General features: G+C 42.2%; 1 long non-coding RNA gene across 1 annotated transcript in view; it reads right to left on the bottom strand.

The window, feature by feature from the left end:
- LOC108529594 (uncharacterized) overlaps positions 1-22,300 on the bottom strand; it is a 43,744-nt gene extending 21,444 nt beyond the window's left edge. Inside the window, exons 1-5 of the long non-coding RNA XR_001885584.1 lie at positions 22,234-22,300; positions 19,203-19,416; positions 6,774-6,980; positions 4,857-4,997; positions 2,467-2,609 (exon numbers count right to left, since the gene is read on the bottom strand). This is a non-coding gene — a long non-coding RNA (uncharacterized LOC108529594). The remainder of the gene's footprint in view (positions 1-2,466; positions 2,610-4,856; positions 4,998-6,773; positions 6,981-19,202; positions 19,417-22,233) is intronic.
- Between the last annotated feature and the right edge of the window lie 65 nt (positions 22,301-22,365).

The following is a 22,365-nucleotide window of genomic DNA, read 5'->3' as shown; positions in this document are numbered from 1 at the left end:
GTGTTAAAGTCTCCCATTATTATTGTGTGGGAGTCTAAGTCTCTTTGTAGGTCTCTAAGGACTTGCTTTATGAATCTGGGTGCTCCTGTATTGGGTGCATATATATTTAGGATAGTTAGCTCTTCTTGTTGAATTGATCCCTTTACCATTATATAATGGCCTTCTTTGTCCCTTTTGATCTTTGTTGGTTTAAAGTCTGTTTTATCAGAGACTAGGATTGCAACCCCTGCTTTTATTTGCTTTCCATTTGCTTGGTAGATCTTCCTCCATCCCTTTATTTTGAGCCTATTTGTGTCTCTTCACATGAGATGGGTCTCCTGAATACAGCACACTGATGGGTCTTGACTCTTTATCCAATTTGCCAGTCTGTGTCTTTTAATTGGAGCATTTAGTCCATTTACATTTAAGGTTAATATTGTTATGTGTGAATTTGATCCTGTCATTATGATGTTAGCTGGTTATTTTGCCTGTTAGTTGATGCAGTTTCTTCATAGCATCAAAGGTCCTTACAATTTGGCATATTTTTGCAGTGGCTGGTACCAATTGTTCCTTTCCATGTTTAGTGCTTCTAAACTAAACATGTAAGGCAGGGCTGGTGGTGACAAAATCTCTCAGCATTTGCTTGTCTGGAAAGGATTTTATTTCTTCTTCACTTATGAAGTTTAGTTTGGCTTGATATGAAATTCTGGGTTGAAAATTCTTTTCTTTAAGAATGTTGAATATTGGCCCCCACTCTCTTCTGGCTTGTAGGGTTTCTGCTGAGAGATCCACTGTTAGTCTGATGGGCTTCCCTATGTGGTTAACCCAGCCTTTCTCTCTGGCTGCCCTTACCATTTTTTCCTTCATTTCAACCTTGGTGAATCTGACAATTATGTGTCTTGGGGTTGCTCTTCTAGAGGAGTATCTTTGTGGTGTTCTCTGTATTTCCTGAATTTGAATGTCAGCCTGCTTTGCTAGGTTGGGGAAGTTCTCCTGGATAACAGCCTGAAGAGTGTTTTCCAACTTGGTTCCATTCTCCCCGTCACTTTCAGGTACACCAATCAAATGTACATTTGGTCTTTTACACAGTCCCATATTTCTTGGAGGATTTGCTCGTTTCCTTTTACTCTTATTTCTCTAATCTTCTCGATTTATTTCATTAATTTGATCTTCAATCACTGATACCTTTTCTTCCACTTGATCGAATCAGCTATTGAAGCTTGTGCATGCATCACGAAGTTCTTGTGCCATGGTTTTCAGCTCCATCAAGTTATTTAAGGTCTTCTCTGCACTGTTTATTCTAGTTAGCCATTTGTCTTATCTTTTTTCAAGGTTTTTAGCTTCCTTGCGATGGGTTAGAACATCCTTCTTTAGCTCGGAGAAGTTTGTTATTACCGACCTTCTGAAGCCTACTTCTGTTAGCTCGTCAAAGTCATTCTCCACCCAGGTTTGTTCCATTGCTGGTGAGAAGTTGCAATCCTTTGGAGGAGAAGAAGTGCTATGGATTTTAGAATTTTCAGTTTTTCTGCTCTGGTTTCTCCCCATCTTTGTGGTTTTATCTTCCTTTGGTCTTTGATGTTGGTGACCTACAGATGGGGTTTTGGTGTGGCTGTCCTTTTTGTTAATGTTGATGCTATTCCTTTCTGTTCATCAGTTTTCCTTCTAACAGTGAGATCCCTCAGCTACAGGTCTGTTGGAGTTTGCTGGAGGTATTCTCCAGATACTGTTTGCCTGGGTATCACCAGCAGAGGTTGCAGAACAGCAAATATTGCAGAACAGCAAATACTGCTGCCTGATCCTTCCTCTGGAAGCTTTGTCCCAGAGGGGCACCTGCCTGTATGAGGTGTCAGTCACCCCCTACTGGGAGGTGTCTCCCAGTTAGGATACACAGGGGTCAGGGACCCACTTGAGGAGGCAGTCTGTCTGTTCTCCAAGCTCAAACACCATGCTGGGAGAACCACTGCTCTCTTCAGAGCTGTCAGACAGGGATGTTTAAGTCTGCAGAAGTTTCTGCTGCCTTTTGCTCAGCTATGCCCTGCCCCCAGAGGTGGAGACTACAGAGGCAGCCAGCCTCGCTGAGCTGTGATGGGCTCCACCCAGTTCGAGTTTCCACAGTCACTTTGTTTACCTACTCAGACCTCAGCAATGGCAGATGCCCCTCTCCATGCCAGGTTGCTGCCTTGCAGGTCAATCTCAGACTGTTGCACTAGCAGTGAGCAAGGCTCCATGGGCATAGAATCCACCGAGCCAGGCACGGCATATAATCTCCTGGTGTGCTGTTCGCTAAGACCTTTGGAAAAGTGCAATATTTGGGCAAGCGTGTCCCGTTTTTCCAGGTACCATCTGTCACGGCTTCCCTTGGCTAGGAAAGGGAAATCCCCTGACTCCTTGCACTTCCCAGATGAGGCAGTGCCCCGCCCTGCTTTGGCTCACCCTCCGTGAGCTGCACCCACTGTCCAACCAATCCCAATGAGATGAACCAGGTACCTCAGTTGGAAATGCAGAAATCACCCGTCTTCTGCGCCAATCACACTGGGAGCTGCAGACCAGAGCTGTTCCTATTCAGCCATCTTAGAATGGAATCCTCAATGAGATATTCTAAGAAGTTAAAAAATAATTGTAACGAGCATCTGAAAGAACAAATATGTAATATGTTTAAGAAATTTTTGAAAAAGATCAGTGATAAGGGGAAATGTTCTCTCACATATATAAAAACACACAATGATTACTCTGGGTTTCCTGGAAAACACACACACACACACAAACACACACACACACACAGGAAAGATAAATCTATCAACAAAATAGAAGAGGTATGGCAGAAACAGACCCAAGTGTTGAAAAAATTGTAACATATGATAAAGGTGAATTATAAATTATCAAGAAAATGATACATTGTTGAAGACTGGTGCTTGGACAATTGACAAGCTAGAAAACTGGTAAAATGGAAAACTGGGGAATAAATAGTATCTCACCATAAATCACATACCAAATTAATTCCTGATCAACTAAAGAGCCAAATGTAATAAATGTAAATAAAATAGAGCCAAGAGTAAATAAATCAAAAGCTAGAAGAAAATATAGGTGATACTTAATTTTAAAATGAATAGGAAATTGAAGATAAGATATATTTTACTATAAACTTTTAAAGAATTCTGTACAACAGAAAATCTTAAAATTAACACAAGTTGGAAAAATATTAACAAAAACATATTGGACAAAATTACCATCCTTTGTACACAGTCATCAATTTTTTTTTAATGCCCAGTAATACTGCAGTTAAAGCAAAGAGGGCTAAGTACATAGCCTTTGGAGACAAGTGTTTCAGGACCTGACACTGGGTGTGTCCCTTCTCTATCAACTGTGTGACCTCAAGCAAGTTATAATCTTTCCTAAAACTCAGCTTCTTCATCTGTAAAGAGGGATGATAACAGTCCCCTTTAGGGGTATTACATGAGACAATGCATACTGTGTTTGGCTCCATACCTGGCAAAGATGTCCACATTTTCACTATCTCTCATCTTACTCATGTCCTCACACCCCTTCTTGGCCAGCTTAAATTCCATGCTTAATCATCATAATCAACTTCCTTGCCCCTTTCTTATCTGCCTTGCTTTTGGGGGAAACTATAAAGCTGGTTAAATCTAACCTCCCTCCTACTTCTTTCTAGCACCTGCATAGCCAAATGTAGATGGAAAATATATTCCATCTGACTGGTTTCACTTTAAACTGACCATCAGTGACTTCAAGAGGATCCTAATTGCCCTGGTTCATTCTCTATCCTGGAGGACCTTCTTTCTCTTCAGAACTCCATCACCTCCTCCCCCATGCTCACCCTCAGCTGTGCCTTGGCTTCCTATTTCACCTAGAAAATAGAAGCAATGGAGGGAACCTCTACAAGCACCATAATCCACCAGCCTAACTCCATCTGTACCCACACACTCTGTCTTTTCTCCTGTTTCTCCTGAATGGTCTCTCCTCCCCACTGGAGTGCAGTGGCTCACTGCAACCTCTGCCTCGGTTCAAACGATTCTCATGCCTCAACCTCCCAAGTAGCTAGGATTACAGGCATGCACCACCATACCCAGCTAATTTTTGTACTTTTTGTAGAGACAGGTTTTTGCCATGTTGGCCATGCTAGTATTGAACTCCTGGGCTCAAGTGAGTGGCCTGCCTCGACCTCCCAAAGTGCTGGGATTATAGGTGTGAGCCACCATGCCTGGCCCCAGCCTTATATACTGCTTACCTGCCCTGCCCCCTACTCCTTTACCAACTCAAAGATGTTGCTCTAGCAATTCTCCTGATTCCTCCATCATAAATCTTTTCCCTCTCTACTGGATCTTTCCCATTCAGTATGCAAACAGGCTGTAAAAGCTCTCTCTCGATCCAGTTTCTGCTGTCAGCTCCTGCCCCATATCTCCCTGTCCCTTAGTAGCAAAACTCCTTGGAAGATTGCTATATCTACTTGCTACTTTCAGCTTTGTTCTTCCAATTTTCACTTGGCCCCACTATAATTAAGCTTTAGCCCTCACCTTTCACCAGAGCACCTCTATCAAGGTCCCCAGTGACCTGCATGTTTCTGAATTCAATAGTCGATTCATAGTCCTCCTCTTACCTGACCTCTCAAGGCATGTGACAAACTCATTTCTCTTTCATCCTTGAACTGCTTTCTACAACATGACACTTGTGCCAGGCATGGTGGCACACACCTGTAGTCCCAGCTACTTGGGAGGCTGAGGCAAGAAAAACACTTGAACCCAGAAGGCAGAGGTTATAGTGAGCCGAGATTGTGACACTGCACTCCAGCCTAGGTGACAGAGTGAGACTCTATATCAAAAAAAACAACAAAAATGACACTTGCTTGGTTTTCCTCTTACCTTGTTGGCTGCTCTTTAACCATCCAGTGTGCTGGTTTTTCTTCATCTCCGCTACTGCCTAAAATTGGAGTGCCCAGAACTTAGTCTTCAGTCCTCTTCCTTTTAAAAAAAAAATCCCGTCTCATGGTTTAAATATCATCTCTGCATTGATGAACACCAATATATAGATAGAAGTGAACTCCAGGCTCACATAATAACTGCCCACTCGATATCCTCACTTGGATATATTATAGGTGTCTCAAACATAACATGTCAAATTTAACATGTGCTCCTAATTTCGTCCCAAATCTGCTCTTCCTGAAGTCCTCCCCAACTCAGAAAGTGGGAACTTTATTTTCCTGGCTGCTCTTCCTCTCGTACTCCACATCCAATCTGTCAATAAAGTCTTTTGCCATAATTTCAACACATGTAGAATCCAGTTTCTTGCCTGTATTCTGTTAGCCCCCAGCCAATCTTTCCTCATTAAGGCTGCTCCTACGCCTGTTCAATCTACTCTCAGCATAGTAGTCAGGGCTATCTCAATTACATTATGTTACTTTTCTGCTCAAAATCTTCCAATCGCTTCCCATCTCAGTCAGATTTTTTAAAAGCCCAAGTCCTTACAATGGTCTATAAGTAGAATGATTACACATCAGAGTTTGTCCAGGACAGTCCTGGCTTCTCTCCACTGAATTAGTGTTAATTTTTTTTTTTTTTTTTTTTTTTTTTTTTGAGACGGAATCTTGCTCTGTTGCCAGGCTAGAGTGCAGTGGCATGATCTCGGCTCACTGCAACCTCCGACTCCCTAGTTCAAACGATTCTCCTGCCTCAGCCTCCTGAGTAGCTGGGATTACAGGCATGTGCCACCACACCCAGCTAAATTTTTTTGTTTTTATTTTTATTTTTTTTAGTAGAGATGGGGTTTCGCCACGTTGGCCAGGATGGTCTCGATCTCCTGACCTCGTGATCTGCCCGCCTCAGCCTCCCAAAGTACTGGGATTACAAGCGTGAGCCACCGCGCCCAGCCCTCGTGTTAATTATTAATAACCCTCACCTCCACCTTTCATTCTCGAAGTCTCCCAGTTTGGATGACAAATTATATATGGCAATAACCTACAGGTCACATTTGACAGTTTACTTTAAAAGTAAACAGCTTCCAAATTAACCCATCTTGGGAAGGTCTTGTGATTCATGGTGATACCTTGTCCTGAGTGAGGAATCTTATGAGTTCCTCAAATTGTTGATGTACTGATCAATGCACCACCTACTGACACTGAAAAGGACACTGATTTATTTCTGAGTCATAAGGTTTTACTGATTGTCTTGCGTGTAGACATTTTAGTCTTCATGTTGCAATCTGTAGTCAATTATTGTAAGCTTTGTATTGTACCTTCCAATGAAAAAGGAAAACTCCTGTACGAAGAGTCCCCCTCCTTTCTTCTAACTTTCCTATTAAAGCTTTCCAACTTGTAACAGACTCCAGAACACTCTCAACTTTGTTGGTATGTTTTCCTGGGCTTATCCTCACATTTGGCTTACAATAAACTTTTATCAAATCATTTCTGCCTCAACAGCCTTAATTTCACTTGACAGTGGTCACCCAGTTTATAGGGCCCTACTCTAATCTTCATGCCCTCCTTTAGCTCGCTGACTTCATCTCTTATTACTCCCTCCATTGCTTTCTTCATTAAGGCTACCAAGGTTTTGCTATTCTTTGAACATACTAGACATGCTTCTCTATTAGGTACATGTTCCCTCTTCCTAGGAATGCTCTTCCCAGCTATCTACATAGCTTGCTCTCTTACTTCCTTTGTGTCTTGGCCTAAATGCCACCTTCTTAATAAACCCTTATCTGACCACACTATTTAAAATTGTATCCTGTTCTCTCTCTGAACTAACTTTATGCATCCCTGCTTCATTTTTCTCCATGGGACTTACCACTCTCTGACATCCTGACTAATTTACTTCTTTGTTGCATTTATTGTCCTTCTTCCTCCACTAGACTGTTAAGTTCCATGAGGAGCACTTCTGTATTCCCAGAAGTTAGAATAGTGCTTGGCTGGTCAAATGGTTGTAACCAGAATGCTGATGGTGATATGGAAAGTGAAGGCGTGGTTGACAAGGTCTCAGATGGAAATGAGGAACCTAGAAATGGAGCAAAGGTCACCCTCATTATGTCCTAGCAAAGAACTTGGCTGCACTTTGTTCATGCTGTAGGGATCTATGAAAGTTTGAACTTCAGAGTGACAACCTAGGGTATCTGGCAGAGGAAATTTCTAAGCAGCAAAGTGTTCAAGAAGCGACATGGCTGCATCTAACAGCCTAACTCAGATGTGAGAGCAAAAAAATGACTTAAAGTTAGAAGTTATATTTAAAGGGGAAGCAGAGTGTAAAAGTTTAGAAAATTTGCAGCCTGGCCATGTGACAGAGAAACAAAGTATTTTCAGTAGAGGAATTCAAGCAGGCTGTAGAGCAACCACTTGCTAGAGAAATTTGAGTAACTTAAAGAGAGCCAGGTACTAATAGCTAAGACAACGGGAAAAAGGCCTTGAAGGCATTTCAGAGATCTAAGGGGCAGCCCTTGCCATCACAGGCACAGGCCCAGAGACCTAGGAGGGAAGAATCGTTTTGTGGGCCAGGCGTAGGGCCCCACGGCTCTGCACAGCCTCCTTGAGACAGTGCTCCCTGCATCCAGGCTGTTCCAGCTCCAGCTGTGGCTCAAGCGGCCCCAGGCACAGCTCAGGCTGCCGCTCCAAAGGGCACAAGCCATATGCTTTGGCAGCTTCCATGTGGTGTTAAGCCTGCAGGCATGCAGACTGTAAGAGTGAAGGAGGCTTGGCAGCCTCTACCTAGATTTCAGAGGATGTATGAGAAAGCCAGGGTGCCCAGCAGGCAGAAGCCTGCTGCAGGGGTGGAACCCTCACACAGAACCTCTACTAGGGCAGTTTGGAGGGGAAATGTGGGGTTGGAGGCCCCACACAGTCTCCACTGGGGAACTGCCTGGTGGAGCTGTGAGAAAGGGGTCACCACCCTCCAGACCTGAGAATGATAGATCCACTGACAGCTTGCACCCTGTGCCTGGAAAAGCCACAGGCACTCAACTCCAGCCCATAAGAGCAGCTGTGGAGGCTGTACTATGCAAACTACAGGGGCGGAGCTTCCCAAGGCCTTGGGAGCCCACTCCTTGCACCAGTGAGCCCTGGATATGGGACATGGACTCAAAGGAGATTGCTTTGGAGCTTTATAATTTAATAATTGCCCTGCTGGGTTTTGAATTTGTATGGAGCTTGTAGCCCCTTTCTTTTGGCCAATTTCTCTTTTGGAATGGGCGTGTTTACCCAATGCCTATACATCCATTGTAACTTGGAAGTAAATAGCTTGTTTTTGATTTTATAGGCTCATAGGTGGAAAAGACTTGCCTTGTCTCAGATGAGACTTTGAATTTTGGGCTTTTGAGTTAACACTGGAATGAGTTAAGACTTTGGTGAACTCTTGGGAAGGCATGATTGTATTTTGCAACTTGAGAAGGACATGAGATTTGGGAGGGCCAGGGGCAAAATGATATAGTCTGGATATTTATTCCTGTCCAAATCGCATGTGGAAATATAATCTCCAATGTTGGAGGTGGGGCCTGGTGGGAGGTGTTTTGGTCATGGGGGCAGATCCCTCATGCCTTGTAGCTATCCCCATCATAATAAGTGAGTTCTTGAGAAATCTAGTTGTTTAAGGGTGTGGCACCTCCCCCCACCCGTGCTCCTGTCTTTACCAGGTGACACACCTGCTCCGCCTTCACCTTCCAGCATGAGTAAAAGCTCCCTGAGGCCTCCCTAGAAGCTGAGCAGATGCCTAGCGCCACACTTCCTATACAGTCTGTGAAATCGTGAGTCAACTAAACCTCTTTTCTTAATAAATTACCCAGTCTCAGGTATTTCTTTATAGTAATGCAAGAATGGCCTAACACACACTGGTTCTACAAAAAAAAAAAAGAAAAAAAAATTAATTGATTTTAAAAAATTAGCAGGGTGTGGTAGTATGTGCCTGTAATCCTAAGCTCTTGGGAGGCTGAGATGGGAGGATCCCTTGAGCCCAGGAGTTTGGGGTTGCAGAGTCATGATCATGCCACTGCACTCCAGCCTGGGGCACAGAGTGAGATGCTGTATTTAGAAATATAACATAATAAAATAATAAAATAAAACCAGTATATGAGTATTAACCAAAGAATGAGTGAATAAATGAATGAATAAACTGAGTTTTAAAAGCGTGAAAAATAGCCAGGTGTGATGGCTTATGCCTGTAACAACAGCACTTTGGGAGGCCAAGGCAGGAGGATCACCTGAAGCCAGGAGTTTGAGATCAGCCTACCAGCCTGGGCAACAGAGCAAGACTTCATCTCTTTTAAAAAAATAAACATATATATGTATGTAACGGCGAGGGGCCAGAGTGGTGGTGGGGAGGCATGAGAAAAAGACCAGAAGAAAGTAGGCTCAGCTGGCCGCAGTGGCTCATGCCTATAATCCCAACACTTCAGGAGGCCGAGGTGGGCGGATCACCCAAAATTAGGAGTTGGAGACCAACCTGGCCAATATGGTGAAACCCCCATCTCTACTAAAAATACAAAAAAATTAGCTGGGCCTGGTGGCACCTGTCTGTAGCCACAGCTACTCAGGAGGTTGAGGCAGGAAAATCGCTTGAACCTGGGAGGTGGAGATTACAGTCAGCCAATATCACACCACTGCACTACAGCCTGGGCAAAAAGAGCAAAACTGTCTCAAAAAAAAAAAAAAAAAAAAAAAAAAAAAGCCAGGTGCATCAGCTCATGCCTGTAATCCCAACACTTTGGAAGGCTGAGGAGGGCAGATCACATGAGGTCAGGAGTTTGAGACCAGCCTGGCCAACATGGCAAAACCCCATCTCTACTACAAATACAAAAATTACCAGGGCATGGTGGTGGATGCCTGTAATCCCAGCTACTCGGGAGGCTGAGGCAGGAGAATTGCTTGAACCCAGGAGGCAAAGGTTCCAGTGAGCCAAGATCGTGCCATTGCACTCCAGCCTGGGCGACACAGCAAGACTCCATCTCAAAAAAAGAAAAGAAAGAAAGAGAGAAAGTAGGCTAAGGTATTAACAGTAGGTATGTTTGGATAGTCAGATTATAGATGACTTGTTTTATTTTTTCCAGATTTCCATACTTTATAAATGCTTCACATATTACTTTTATAATCATAAAGAAGTTAAAAAATAAAACTTACTGAGTGTCAACTAAGTGCCAGGTCTTCAGAAGCATAGATGAAGAGCATGAAGAATGCAGATTCATGCATCAGGCTGGGCATGGTGGCTCACGCCAGTAATCTCGCCCTTTGGGAGGCCAAGGCAGGTGGATCACTTGAGGTCAGGAGCTCAAGACCAGCCTGGCCAACACAGTGAAACCCCATCTCTACTAAAAAAAATACACAATTTAGCCGGGCATGGTAGTGGGTGCCTGTAATCCCAGCTACTTGAGAGGCCGAGGCAGGAGAATCACTTGAACCAGGGAGGCAGAGGTTGCACTGAGCCAAGATCACACCACTGCACTCTAGCCTGGGTGACAGAGTGACACTCTGTCTCAAAAAAAAGAAAAAAACTTATTGCATCAGTGGGCTTAGTCTAGCCTGGTTATAAACTCCTGCTTGTGGCCTCAGCAACTTGCCTAGTGCTCCCCGGGGCCTAAGCCCTGTGGAGGCTGAAACCCAGGTCAAAGTCATGTTCTCCAATCTAGAGCTGGGTGTCTCGCTCACTTCCGTTGAGCAGCAATCACCTTTACCCTGATTTAGACCAAGCTAAGCTTGCTATGCTGAGGTAACTTAGCTTATCACTAAGGTTATATTTAACAGACTGCTGAAAGGATTATAAAAAATTATGAGGATTTGAACTATCACCCAATGCCTCTGTCTGTTGGCACAGACAAGTCTAAAGCTTGATTTTGTGAACCTTGAGATGATCTTCCTCCAGCACTGCAAATTTAAAACTCTCATCTAAAACTCCCATTCTAATCTAAAACTCCCTTCTCATCTAAAACTCGCATTCTAATGCCCCGTTGTGCTCCTGCCCCTGCAGAGCCCTCCAGTTCACCCTCCTGCAGTTGTCTTCCCTGCAACTGAGTCCTCTGCAACACATATTCCATTGCAGACAAGCAACTCTCCTCTTTCAAGTACATCCCTGGTTGTTCTCTCCATCTCCTTTCCTTGACAGAGATCTGGCATCCTTCTGAGCACTCCACTTGCCTCATGGCTCTGTCTCTCAAATGAAGGCTACTCATTTTGCACTATCCATGATTTTGAAAGCCAAGAGCTGAGCAGGCTCTCAGCATTCTTCTTGCTTCCCACTGCCATTTCTAAATCATAACTCCTTCACCTTCACATGCGTAAAAGACCTGCTCAGGTTTGTGCTGTGCCCTCCTGGTTGCTGTTACCAACATCTGGCTGGTTGGTGATCCACATTCTGTGAGCTCTCCGACACCCAGCCCAAGGTGCTGGTGACTTTTGTGCTCAGGAAGATGAGTAGTGCTATACCTTAGCCTTGCAGTACTTGACCTTCACCTATACTTCACACTGTTGCTGCTGAGGACACACCCTGGGCCACTCATCAGTCACAACAGCTCCATCTCATTCTAGGACCTTTTGTTTTTCTCCCAACCCTTCAGCTCTCATCTGATATCATTTCCTTTCCCTTCCAGTTTATACCTTGTGATCCCTCCAGCCCATTCACACTCTTGCCACTACCCCAGTCCTTTCGTTTACTAGTCTTGCAAAGTCTAAGCTCACAATAAGTCAAACCATTTTACTCTTCACTCTCAATCCAGGATGCTGACTTTAGATACAAGAGAGAAGGGGGGCTGTTGATGGGTGCGAGGAAATGTGGGTTGAGAGAGTAACAAGTGGGCTGAGGGTCCAATTGTGATTGGAAATGTAAATGTGTCGAGACACCAACTCACCTGGTTGTGTGATTTCCTCCACTGACCCAGGGTAGGAGTACAGTGACCAAATGGTAGGATTTGGGGCCTTGCAGTAGAGGTGAACGGAATGACAAGACAATGAAGGAACTGAGATAGACTGAAGCAAAGGACCATAGTAGTATCTAAATTGAAGAGGAAAGGGAGTAAAAGCATAACTTCTGTTGGGCCTAGTATGTATATTGTATCCATCTACTTTCTTTTTCTTTATTTGGAGTGTATGGGAACCTGGCACAGTGTTAATAAGACCCAGAGTGTTCAGAAGAGAATGCAAGCCAGGCTAACGAAGGTGGCAGGAATAGCACCATCTCTCCCACACACAAATGTGACTGTGGTGACATGGAGATCTAAAATGATCTAATGCAGCCAGTTGATAAGGGCTCAGGGCTAGATTTCATCTTTCAGGGTAATGAGTTGTAGCATCAGTAATTGAGAGTGCAGGCTCGAAGGCAGGGGGCTACTTTCCAAGAACCCCGGGGGATTCCTGAAACCTCAGATAGTATTGAACACTATATATACTAGGTTTTTTCCTATACATACATACCTAAGATAAAATTTAAGTTATATATTATGCAGAGTAAAAGATTAATAACAATAGCTAATAAAATAGAATGATTGTAACAATTGCTGTAATAAAAGTCATGCAAATGTGCATCTCTCTCTCTCAGAATATTTTATTGTACTGTACTCACCTATTTGGTTTACCCAGTTGGCCGCAGGTAAATGAAACTACAGAAAACAAAACTGTGGATAAAGGGGTATTAGGGTTTTCCAAAGAAACCCAACTAATAGGATTACAGATACATGTATATATCAATAGGAGGAGATTTACTATGTGAACTGGCTTATGTGATTACAGAGGCTAAGAAGTCCCATGACATGCTATCTGCAAACTGGAGAACCAGGAAAGGTGATGGTGTAATTCAGTCCAAGTCTGAAGGACTGAGGGGAAAAGGGTAAGGTGTAAGTCCCAGAGTTGGAAGATTCAAGAACGAGGAGCTCTGATTTCCTGAAAGCAGGAGAAAATGGATGTCCCAGTTCAAGAAGAGAGAGAATGAGAGAATTTGCCCTTCCTGTGCCTTAAAAAAAATTTTTTTTAAAGAGAAAGGTCTTGCTATGTTGCCCTGGCTGGCCTCAAACTCCTAGGCTCGAGCATCTTCCTGCCACAGCCTTCCAAGTAGCTGGAACTATAGGCACATCCTCTGCCTTTTTGTTCTGTGTATGCAGGAGCCTTCAGTGGATTGGATAATGCCTGACCACATTGGTGAGGGCGGGCCTTATTTGCTCCGTCTACTGATTCAAATGCTTGTGAACCTCTCTGGACACATCCTCACAGACACAACCACAAATAATGTTTTACTAGCTATCTCATAAAATTAACCATCATGCAGACAGACCAGGGCTCTAATATGGACCTACCACATGCTAACTATAGCAACTGGGTAAATTACTTTACTTCTCTCTTTGGTTTCTTTGTCTGTAAAGTGAAGACAAGAATATCAGTCACATAGAGCTATTGTGAGGATGAAATGAGGTCATGTGCTATTGTTAGTATTATTCTTGCAATAATACAATAGCAGAGCAAATTGATACTTGCCCAGAACCTCCTAATTTCCACCTTAACCTGGCACCTAGCTTAGAAAAACACATTAACATAGTTAATAACTTGTATTATCCAAATTTAACTCAGCCAAGACCTCCTGATCTCCTTCGATGGAATTTTACTCTAAGATGACTGTATTCCCTAGGGAAACCGATGTGTTCCTATGTGACTTCTCTCCTGGGTGATTCTGTCCAGACCCATGGCCTTAAATACCATCTATATGTGGATGATTCCTTAATTTATATCTCATTCTGATCTCTTTTATGACCTTCAGATTCATATATCCAGCTGTGTATTTGACATTTTGACTCGGATGTCTAATAGATATCCCAAAATTGCATTTAAAATAAAACTCTTGCACAGACAACAAAAGAAACAATATAAAAATTGGACTACATCAAAAATGTAAAACTTCTGTGTATAAAAGGATATAATCAATAGTGAAAAGGCATGGAATGGGAGAAAATATTTGCAAATCATACATCTGATAAGTGGTTCAGATCCCAAATATATAAAGAACTCCTGCAATTCAACAACAACAACAACAAACCTGATTTTAAAATGGGCAAAAGACTTGAGTAGACATTTCTCCAAAGAAAATACATAAATTGCCAATAAGCACATGAAAAGATACTCAACATAATTAATCATTAGGGAAATCCAAATCAAATCACAATGAAATACCACTTTATACCCATTAGGGTAGTTTCTGTAAAAAAAACAAAAACAAACAAAACAACAACAACAAAACCACAGAAAATAACAAGTATTGGTGAGGACGTGGAGAAACTGCAACTCTTGTGCACTGTTGGTGGGAATGTGAAATGGTACAGCTACCGGGGAAAACAGTATGGCGATTCCTTAAAAAAATTAAACATAGAATTACCACATTATCCAGTAATTCCACTTCTGGGTATATACCCAAAGAATTAAAAGCAAGTACTCAAATAGATACTTGTACATACACGTTCACAGCAGCATTAGTCACAACAGTCTAAAGATGGAAGCAACCCAACTGTCCATCAATGGATGAACGGGTAAACAAAATGTAGTATACGCATATAATGGCATATTATTCAGTCTTAAAAAGGAAGGAATTTCTGACATATGCTACAACATGGATGACCCTTGCAGACATTATGCCAAGTGACAATAAAAGCGAATCACAAAAGGACAAATACTATGTGATTCCACTCTATGAGAGTAGTCAAATTCATAGAGACTTCTGTATTATAGAATGGTTTTCAGGGGCTAGGGTAAGGAGGGGAGTGGGGAGTTATTGTTTAGCAGGTACAGTGTTTCAATTTTGCAAGACGAAAAGAGCTCTCTACAGATGGATGATGGTGACGGTTGCACAATGTGAATGTACTTAATGCACTTAAGAGTGGTTAAAATAGTAAATTTTATGTTATGTGTATTTCACCACAGTTTTTAAAAAGCAAAAAATAAATATAAAAGCTCTTAATTTCCCAAACCCCACCCCACCAAATCTCCCCATTTCAAAACAGACATGAAAAGCTACAAAATTGCTCAGGCTAAAATTCAGAAATCATCCTTAATTTCCTTCCCTCATGCCCATATCCAATAGCAAATCATGTCACCTTTTTCTCCCAAAAATATTCTGGATTTATCCATTTATCTCTTCCACAGTTACCACTCTACTTCAGGCCATCATAAGCTCTTGCCTATAATGCTGCAATGCTTTCTAATCAGTCAACCTGCTTTCATTCTTGTCCTCTACAGTCCATTCTCTATACAGCAGCCAGAATGTTCCTTTTTTGCTAGAAATAAGACCTGATGCTTTTCTCTGCTTGAAAATACTCTGATAGGCCAGGCACGGTGGCCCATGCCTATAATCCCAGCACTTTGGGAGGCCAAAGTGGGCAGAGTTCAAGACCAGCCTGGGCAACATGGCAAAATCCCATCTCTACAAAAAATACAAAAATTAGCCAGATGTGGTGCGTGTAGTCCCAGCTACTGGGGAGGCTGAGGTGTGAGGATCACTTGAGCCCAGGAGGCAGAGGTTGCAGAGAGTCGAGATCATGCCACTGCACTCCATCCTGGATGACAGTGAGACCCTGTCTCAAAAAAAAAAAAAAAAAAAAAAAAAAAAAAAAAAAAACTATTTTGGTAACGATGCACCTAGAATAAAATCCAAACTCCTTGCCACTATCTACAAGGCACTAGACAATCTGGCTTCCATAAAAACTGGCCTCCTGCCAATGTCGCTGACTTATGTTCTAACACCACTCACTTTGATCACTATGTTCTAGTCACACTGGCCTTCCCTCTGTTACTTAGTAACCCTGAGCACATCTCTTACCTCACAGTCTTTGTACTTGCTGCTCTTCTGCTTAGTACAACTGCTTCCCAGATCTTCACATGACAGATTCCTTCTCACCCTTTGCCTCTCAGCTCAGACATCACCTTCTCAGAAACATGTTCACTTACCATTCATCTAAAGCAGCTACCCAATGACTGTCATTCTATACCATTACTCTCTTTTCTTTCTCCTTGGCACTTACCACTACTTGACATTTGTATTTATTTGTACAAGTTTATTGTCAGCCTCTCCATCCTCCAAGTAAAATGTGAGCGCCATGAGAACAGATAGCTTGTTTCTTTCCTCAATTCCCAGAACTCAGAACAGTGTTTGGCACACGTCAGTCTATTCATATGTTTGCCAAATGAACGAAGAAGTGAAAACCACTAGTGACCCAATTGTTCTCCCATGTCATATATATACACAAAAGTCTTTTGGGAAAACTCATATTTCTATGTTGGCCCTCACTAATGTCTTTCCATCTATTCTAGAATGCAATAACCAGTCTTTAAAATGTAAGCAGCATATTTCACATTTCATTTTTACAGGTATCTCTGAAGGGAATGAATTTACATTTCTACTATTGCAAATAGGATGGTCAAGTTTGTTGCAATGCACAACTTTTTCTGCGAAATTCAAAAGCTGTCCTGTACCTCTTGAAGCCAAATGGTGAGGTTTCACATTGGAAATTACACTCATCTAAATAAACAGTCTGGACATTTAAGTCCCTAAACAGTTGTTCCAAGTATTTTATTACATACTTTTTCTAGTCTTCAGAATGTTTCAAGGTCCATTGTCCTCATGGCTAGTTACCTATCTGTCCAGGCCAAACAAACTGGAGTTAAAATGCAGAATCACATAACAGCAGAAATGTGATTTCTCATTCTATTGTACAACCCAACAGAATTGTACCAAGTCTTGCTAGGCTGCCGCTGCTCTACTCTGCCCAAATGCCAATATGCATTGGGGTGATGACGTCCCACTTGGGATGTTGTCTGATGACATAGACAGACCTCTGTTTCTCCACTCTTGGGTCATAATTCAATTGCCTGAGGCCGAGGCAATTAATGTCTTACAGGGATTTTGACAAGAAAAAAAAAATAGCTATTTCAGACTTTGTTCAAGTTCCCCTTGTATGTCAGACCCCATTGACTTCAGTAGGGATGGCACCATGTTCAAGAGGCTGAAGAGACCTAGAATCAGAAACTGAGACATAAGGTTTATTGAGGGGACTTACAGTACAGGGAAGTCCAGTGGCAGTGGGCTGGACAGGAGAACCAAAACTCCTTGTAAAAAGCATGCAGTTGGCCAGGCATGGTGGCTCATACCTGTAATCCCAGCACTTTAGGAGGCTGAGGTGGGTGGATCACCTGAGGTCAGGAGTTTGAGACCAGACTGACCAACATGGTGAAACACTGTCTCTACTAAATACAAACAAATTAGCCAGCCACTTGGGAGGCTAAGGCAGGAGAATCACTTGAACCCGGGAGGCAGAGGTTGCAGTGAGCCAAGATTGTACCATTGCATTCCAGCCTGGGCAACAACAGCAAAAACTCTGTCTCAAAAAAACAAAAACAAACAAAGAGACATGCAGTTTATATAACACTTTTACTTAACACCTTTCCCCTAGCAACCTCTACCAGGCAACCTTCATTCTACCTAAAACAAAGGGCTTTGGTCGCCTAGTAGGGCCTGCATTCTACAGGATGGGCTGGGGGTGGGAGCAGCTCAGAAGTTTGTCATAGATAAGAAATGAAATCTCTGGGTTGGCCACTCCCAGATTCCTTATCTCGGAGCTCTGAACACACATTCTTCTTAGACCATAGGGTCATTCTTCAGGTATGCATAAGTTATTGCTGCCAAGTGCATCTGTCAGGTGCATCTGCCATATGCTCCTTACTAGAAGCATCCAAACACAGATTTGCGGGATCTACAGCAGACACCAGACAGACCCTCTGAATCATTTTCTACTCTGATGCTGAAGCTATAATATTGGATTAGGTTTTTTCTTTCTCTTTTTTTTTTTTTTTTTTTTTTTTTTTTTTGAGACGGAGTCTTACTCTGTTGCCCAGGTTGGAGTGCAGTGCAGATCTTGGCTCACTGTAACCCCCACCTCCCAGGCTCAGGTGATCCTCTCACCTCAGCCTCCCAAGTAGCTGTGACTACAGGAGTGTGCCACCACACCTGGCTAATTTTTGTATTTTTAGTAGAGACAGGGTTTCACCATGTTGCCTAGGCTGGTCTCAAACTCCAGACCTCAGGTGATCCGCCCTCCTCAGCCTGCCAAAATGCTGGGATTACAAGTATGAGCCACCGCACCCAGCCTACTCTTTTCTTGAAGGAGGAGTTTGTTCTTTGAAGGCTTTCCCTTCCTCAGACAAGTAATTGCTGACTATTCCAGCTTACATAACGTCCAGACATATCCAAATCTGTGGAGAACATATAGTTCTTAAGGTATTTATTTAGAGTCAATAATCAAAGTAAAACTAATAATTATAGCTAATATTTAGTTTGTAGTTAATATANTTTTTTTTTTTTTTTTTTTTTTTTTTTTTGAGACGGAGTCTTACTCTGTTGCCCAGGTTGGAGTGCAGTGCAGATCTTGGCTCACTGTAACCCCACCTCCCAGGCTCAGGTGATCCTCTCACCTCAGCCTCCCAAGTAGCTGTGACTACAGGAGTGTGCCACCACACCTGGCTAATTTTGTATTTTAGTAGAGACAGGGTTTCACCATGTTGCCTAGGCTGGTCTCAAACTCCAGACCTCAGGTGATCCGCCCTCCTCAGCCTGCCAAAATGCTGGGATTACAAGTATGAGCCACCGCACCCAGCCTACTCTTTTCTTGAAGGAGGAGTTTGTTCTTTGAAGGCTTTCCCTTCCTCAGACAAGTAATTGCTGACTATTCCAGCTTACATAACGTCCAGACATATCCAAATCTGTGGAGAACATATAGTTCTTAAGGTATTTATTTAGAGTCAATAATCAAAGTAAAACTAATAATTATAGCTAATATTTAGTTTGTAGTTAATATATGCTAGGAGCTTGAGCTAAGCACTACCATCCCAGGACACTGAGGCTTAAAACACTTTTAAAATTTGCTCAAGCTCACAAGCTTGAAACTGAAGAAGAAAGCAATTGAATATTGGTCTTTCTACTACCATACATCCAGAGCTATGCACTTAACCAATACAACATACTGTCTCTTATTGCACAAGTAATTACAAGGTTCATCTGTAAAATTCTATTCTGTAGAATAGAGGGGAAAACAAATTAAGGAATTACGGATGTTTATTCTTCTGAGCTTTAATTTAACATATTGTTTGATTAAAATAATTTATATATTAGTTATCTATTGCCACATAATATAATACCTCAAAATTTAACATTTTAAAACAACAAATATTCATTATTTATCAGAGTTTCTGAGGATCAGGAATCTGGGAGTCACTTAACTGAGTGGTTCTGGTCCAGAAGACTCTCATGAAGTTGCAGTTAACCTTCCAGTAGTCATCTCAACACCCAGCTGATGCTGAAGGAGCTACTTCCAAGTTCACTCAAGATTGTTAATGGGCCTCAGTTTCTCATTAAATGCTGGCTGGAGACTTCATTCCTTGACATCACATGGACTCCTCAAAGGGCTGCTTATAACATGACAGCTTGCTTGTCTCTGAGCAAGAGAAAGAGAAAAAGAACACCCATGATGGACATCTTTTATAATGTAATTACCCAAGTGATATAAGTATCATCACTAATGCTATATGCTTTTGGTCACATAGACCAATCCTGGTACAGGGATCATTCATTGGGTGCCATCTTGGAGGCAAGCTACCACATCTGCTAGGGTATGAATGCATTTAATCTAAAGTTCTAGCCCTGAACTGTAGGGTTATCTACCATATAAACCAGTTTTGCATTTTTTAACATGTAAAATAGGAAGATCCTAATTCAGATTCTTGCAGGATAAAGGGCCTCGGGTAACTGATTCAGATTCTAAGCTCTCTTTCTCTTTTAAAAGACGAAATTTAAGGCTGGGCATGGTGGCTCATACCTATAATCCCAGTACTTTGGGAGGCCAAGGCGTGGGGATCACTTGAGGTCAGGAGTTTGGGACCAGCTTGGCCAAAATGGCGAAACCCCATCTCTACCAACAATACAAAAAAAATTAGCTGGGTGTAGCGGGGCGTGGCTGTAGTCCCAGCCACTTGGAAGGCTGAGGTGGGAGGATTGCTTGAGCCTGGGAGGTGGAGATTGCAGTGAGCCAAGATTGCCCCACTGCACTCCAGCCTGAGTGACAGAAGGAGACCCTGTCTCAAAAAAAAAAAAAAAAAAAAAAAAAAAGCAATTTAAATAGTAATGGCATTCAGATAGGAATCACAGTGCACCTGGAACTGGACAGCGCCATCTTAGGTTGCTCTCTGCTTTGTGCATGTGGACAAGCCGTCCATGACAAATGGTTTCTTTTCTTCCTAAGGATGTGCAGCTTCTTTTGTAGTCTACTGCATTGTTTTCAATTCCTTTCAGGAATGTTATCTGATGCCCAACTGATATTTCTCAAATGTTAAAATAAGACTTCTTCACCTTGTTTGGTCTGGACACAGGTCAACATTCTTCTCATAGAAGCTTTCGTTTCTTTTGAAGTATTAAAACAATATTTTAGCACACAAAAAAGGAGTTTATTTTCAAGAAGCTTTGCTTTCTTTTTCAGTTAGTTCTAGATAAGAACTATAACTTCACATAAGATGTTAGAAGGATTTAAGTACATTGCTGAAGGTATAACCATCCATCTTCAGGAAGCAAGAATAGTGAATAGTAAGTATAAAGAAACAAACAAGTCCTGTGATAACATCTTTATCATAATTTTTTAAGTCTATTATTCTTTATGCAAATGTTTAGATTTCCTTGTTAAAAATCTGCGGGCAAGGTTAGGTTCCTTTTCTGTAGCTTTGTTTTCAACTTACAATATAGTGACTATTAAATATTCTTTACCCAACACATTATATTGTAAAAATATACACTTAGTTCTGTTTATATCACTAAGCCACTACTATTTTAAAAAGGAATATCTTGCATTGTTAAGTTTAGCAGCCCAAATTCTTGAAGGCCTGAGGAATGGTGCTGTCCAATAAGATAACCAATAGCAACATGTGGCTACTGAACACTTAAAAAATGAGTCTGGCCAGGCATAGTGGCACACGTCTGTAATCCAGCATTTTGGGAGGCTGAGGTGGGAGGATTGCTTGAACCCAGGAGTCTGAGACCAGCCTGGGCAACACAGGGATGACTTGTCTCTGAGAAATACAAACAAATAAAAAATTAGCTGGGCATGGTGGCATGTGCCTGTAGTCCTAGCTACTCGGCAGGCTGAGGCAGGAGGCCCACTTAAGCTTAGGAGTTCAGGGCTGCGGTGAGCTATGATTATGCAACTGCACTCTAGCCTGGGTGACAGAGTGGGACCATGTCTCCAATAAATAAATGAATAAATAAATATTAAAAAGCAAAAAGTGTGGCTAGTCCAAATTGAAATGTGCTGTAAAATACACACTGGATTCCTTTTTTTTTTTTTTCCAAATCCCGAGAACCTGTGAAATACACTGAATTCTTAAGATTTAGTATGAGGACGGAAAAAAAGATCAACGATTTATATACAACAATGTAAAATATCAATAATTTCTATATTGATTATATGATGAAATGATCATGTTCTGGATATACTTGATTAAATATACTATTAAAGTTAATTTCATCTTTTATTTTTACTTTACAAATATGAGCATTGCCAGATAAAATACAGGACAACTAGTTACATTTTTATTTTATATATTCCTGCATGGGACATATTTAAAAATTATTCATTCTATATCTGAAATTCAAATTTAACTATAAGTCCTATATTTTTATTTGCTAAATCTGGCAATTTTATTAATATGGCTACCAGAAAAGTTAACATAACAAATGTAGCTCCTTATCCTATTGAACATTGCTGCTTTAGAATCACCTCACTGCTTTTTTTTTTTTTTTTTTTCCAGTTAGCTTCCGAAGAAACTCTGCAAGGAAATAACTAATCTGTGGGGAATATTTAATCCTAGGCTAGGATCGTTAATCGTGAAGTTAAATTTTTACATCTGCATGAACAAAATGGCTTGTTACAGAAGAAAATGTGGAAAGGGCATCAGGACTAGAATGAAGTCATAGCTCCCAGCCTCTTTACTAGGGTAGTTAACAGTCCCAGGTTCAAAATAATCCCCGTTCCTCTTATAAGGATAGGCGGTGTCAAGAGCAACTATCTGTGAGACCCTAGCCCCGTTACTTCCTCCTCACCCCGCCCCAAGTAGGCCTCGCAAAAAGTTGGGAGCGGCGCGTTTTCAACACTGTAGCTTCGCGGTCCCTCTCCCACTCGCTCCCAGTCCCCCGATGGAGAAGCGAGTTCGGACTCGGACCCCAAGGCCGCTAGTCCCCCTGCCTTCCTAAGCCGAGCCCGGGCTACCTCGGTCGTCCCCAGCAGGCTTGGCTGGCGGAGGCCAGGCCCCCAGGACAGGCCCGGCCAGTGCCTCAGGTGCACTCGGCTGCCGGCCCGCCCCGCGCCCTCGCGGCCCTCCCCAGCTCCGCCCTAGCAGCC

This window comes from Rhinopithecus bieti, unplaced genomic scaffold (genome assembly GCF_001698545.2).
Source record: "Rhinopithecus bieti isolate Rb0 unplaced genomic scaffold, ASM169854v2 scaffold_5889, whole genome shotgun sequence".
Classification (NCBI taxonomy): Eukaryota; Metazoa; Chordata; class Mammalia; order Primates; family Cercopithecidae; genus Rhinopithecus; species Rhinopithecus bieti.
This window is presented reverse-complemented; position numbering and strand designations above follow the sequence as displayed.